General features: G+C 31.1%; 1 long non-coding RNA gene across 1 annotated transcript; it reads right to left on the minus strand.

Moving 5' to 3' along the window:
- Positions 1–532: 532 nt before the first annotated feature.
- LOC122086191 lies at positions 533–1,843 on the minus strand. Its single transcript, XR_006142355.1, has 2 exons — positions 1,003–1,843; positions 533–849 (listed from the first exon to the last, which is right to left on the minus strand). It is a non-coding gene; the product is annotated as an uncharacterized LOC122086191 (long non-coding RNA).
- Between the last annotated feature and the right edge of the window lie 2,130 nt (positions 1,844–3,973).

The following is a 3,973-nucleotide window of genomic DNA, read 5'->3' on the forward strand; positions in this document are numbered from 1 at the left end:
TAAAAGTGGAACTGCACCATATCTACAAATAACTGAGCATTTGCAGTAAATTGTACAGTGAACTTTGAATTTAAATTGTGAATGATCTGAAAACTAAGAATAACAAAAGCTAGGAAACTGGAAAACAATTGGTCTGCATTTCTTCCATTGGAAAAAACTATATTTGTTCTCCCATTAACAGCTTCTTTTTGATATATTAATCCAGGGGGGAAAAGTGATATAAATTATTATTTGAACAATAAAGCCTTCTCTTTAGGTCAAGAGATAAATCTCATGGTTGTAGTTTCCAACCAGAAACCCGGAATCAAAAAATAGAAACACAACACAATTTCACAATACTCTAGACCCAGACACAGAAACTAGATTAACCAATGCACGATGTTCATTTCAATATTAATTGTATTCAAACCCTAGAAACAATCAAATAGTTGATCGAAACCCATAATTGCATACATGACAAATTTAGCAGAAACCCGCAGTAAACATAGATGAAATGATGAATAAGTGATCCAAAAATTACATATCTCCTGTATTTGTGAAAAAATATTCATTAGCATGTATTAGTGGAAGTTGGAGCTAAATCGTCATAACAAAATCACATTCTCAGGTAATTGAGTCTGCACGAAACTTAAATCCACAAAATGCTAATAAAAATACAATAGCCACGGTCTCTATCCTTCCCAGTTAAGTAGAAGGGGGGAATCAACAGCAAGATAAAAAATGAAAAAAAAAAAAAAAAAAAAAGGACTTCGAAGAGCTAAACCACCATGAGTAGACCTCGAGTTACTTGGATCTCTGCCTCATCTTTCGGCGCTTTCTCTTCAATCTCCTCATGCGCTTCTTCTTCCACTGTACAATCCCAAACACCATAAACAAACTAAGTGAGACTCTAATCGATCGTCATATCATAGTAAGAATTGAACAAAAACAGGATCAGAATATGAGATTTTAAACGCCAAGAGAGAGAATTAACGGTAAAAATCTTAACGGCGATGCACCTACCTTAGCTCTCATGTTGAACTGTCGAGAAAACCCTTCCGGTGCCTTCCTTCAGAATCCCGATCGATCTACAGAAGCGGCTGCAAAAAGAGTATGAAATGAAGTTTGGCGCTTCTCAGTGTGTTTATATCAAACCCTAGTTTAACACTCCGAACCAAAAAACGTTTAATGGCCCGACTCTGGAAGTAGGGCCTGGGCCACTCACTTTTTGGTCCAAGGGAGCTGGTTCAAGGCTTAAGATATTGGCCAGATTTAAATATCATGACTACCAAACCAACGCCCTATTATTCATCTGTCTCCAGCCCCTTGAATTCTCGTTCTAGCCTAACCTGTTGATAATAGATGAAGTGTTGTCACTTGCCTAACGTAGGGAGGTTGGGACCCAATCATAGTTTTAACGTGCATTTAGTCTTAGATTTAAGGGTGTCAAAATCAAATTAAAATCATGAAACCGTTTAATAAATAATTTTGTTTTCATTTCAAATTTTATATAGTTTTGAATACAAATTTAAAACATATAAAAAACTCTAATCTTAAAATTATTAAAATAAATATGTAATGATAAATATTCAATTCAGTGTTAAGTTTTTTATCAAATTGAATAAAAACTTATAAGAGAAAAATGTTGTTTGGAATTTGGATAACGGATTTATAAACCTAATAAGATCTTTTAAAATGTGATTGGTTTGATTTTGACAATGCATCGAATTGAATTGAGTCAGTTACATAAAAAATGAAACTATTTAACACCCTTGCTTATTTTTCATTATAGTATTTATTTAACCTTTTCAAGTTTATTCTTTTGATTGTGTTACTTTAACCCTTGATTTTATAGCGTCTAATGTTTACCTTTTTCTTTTTTTCTTTTTTTTCTTTATACATTGTTTATGCCAAAAATGTCAATTAATCGAGGATATTGATTTTTACCGGACTAATTGAAATATATACCACCTTCTTTGTATCATAACATGATGCGTGTTCAGTCTCTCCCAAAGGTTGAATTATTCCCTTTTTGTGAAATATACACCATTCTCACAAATGTATACAATATACAATATATTCACGTATCAATGGCCAAATTTTGTAAATCAGCTATGGAAAACGGTGTGTAATTCTACAATGGCAACAAGTTATAAAAAATTATAACTTTTGTGAAATTCTATGACATGGTCAATTTTAGTTTCCTTTGTGCAAATTTTTGTCATATGATGACAAAATACATTATATATTTTTTAATGTAATTGGATAGATATTTTTTGTAAGATAAAGGGTTATGGAACACCTCTGGCAATTCCTTACCATTTGTCATATTATAATAATCCAAATGATGTTTAAGGTTTATCAAATTTATTACACGTTAATTTTAAATTATTGTTTATACCAAATTTAATTATTTTAAGGTTTATATATATATATATATATATATATACACTAGTAAAACTGACATGTGGTTGTGTGTTTGAGAGAAAGAAAGAGAGAAGATAATGGTTGCTAATATGCTCTCAACTTGTAAGAAAGTATATAAATAGTTCATTCTTTTAATAAATCACCGACACTTTCAGGCTTCATCAACAACTTAGATAAGATGAATAAAAAACTATATGGTTGTTCTATCATTTAAACATTGATCCCAAGGGTTTTTAAAAGACATCACTGTATAATATGAGTTAAATAATGCTGCTTAAATCATAATGAGCCAAAGAAAGATAAACATTTAACTTAACGAAAAAATTATTCAAATATCTTATGAGCCTTTTCCACAACAATCACACAAGCAGTCCTGTTCAAGTAGTAAAAATCATAAGTTTAATCAACTTGTAAGAAATGATGATTCAAAATAGCATACGAAATACACCAAATCATAGATATGTAAAACTACTTTAATTGGATGTGGAGGATTTAATTAACCGTTGATGTCTGCAATAGGGACGATACCTGAAGCACCATGGTTGAAGAAAGAAACAAAAAGAAAGATGCCTCCAACGTAGAAAAAATCAAACTCATTAGGTTTTATATTAATGTATTAAAAAAATAATAATATGAAGAAGACCCACAATAGGTTTTTTGGTCTTTCACGAATTGAATGTATGAAACGACTCCACGTGCTAAAGCATGTATGAATTAACAATTTTCCTCAGAGAAGAATTTCAATCGCAAATTACTCCTATTGTTTGCAGCCATTGGTGCAATATCTGATTTGAAACCGAAACCTTACAGATAAATGCCTACATGCAAGATAACAATATCGGGTTTGAAACAAAAAAAAACTCAAAGATTAAAGCCCTAAACCTTTCAGATCAAACCATTGCATGAACAATATTGGGAAAAAACCTCATAGATCACCATAGTTTATAAGAATTTCCTATCAATTACTAAAATTTGAAGCTCAATACTTACCCAAATCAGATCAATCAACTTCAAAGGAATTCAGTTACAAAGCACTTTGTCTTTTAGAAACACTAACAATCCATTTTGTTGGCAGTGTATTAACAAAAAGAGAGGTGCAGTAAAAAAAATATAATTATAGTCTCTAAGATCTTTACAATTTCACTAATGCCTTATAAGAATAAATATGGCAAACTATGGATGAAACAACCAACTCAATTTTAGATGTCCATTTATTGGCAATGACAAACAAAATACAGAATGCACAATTGAACGTTGAACAAACTTGCATTAATATTAAAAAATAAATCGTCCAAGGGGGTAAACATAAAGTGCAGAATTCCTTCAAACACACAAATTAAAATTCAAACAGAGTGAGAAGAAAGTAAAACTTACCAATGTCCTTGCTCATTAAGGAAGCATATAAAACCTTTGGATGCATTACTGGGGGGAATGGCATAGGAGCTGCTATGGATGTTCGTTAGACCAAATAAAACCTTTAAATGCATTAGAATGAAAATCAGTATTTAAAAGAGGAAAAAACAAAACAAAACAAAACAAAGGAATCATATTTAAAAAAAGTAAAAAG

This window comes from Macadamia integrifolia, chromosome 8 (assembly GCF_013358625.1).
Source record: "Macadamia integrifolia cultivar HAES 741 chromosome 8, SCU_Mint_v3, whole genome shotgun sequence".
Taxonomy (NCBI): Eukaryota; Viridiplantae; Streptophyta; class Magnoliopsida; order Proteales; family Proteaceae; genus Macadamia; species Macadamia integrifolia.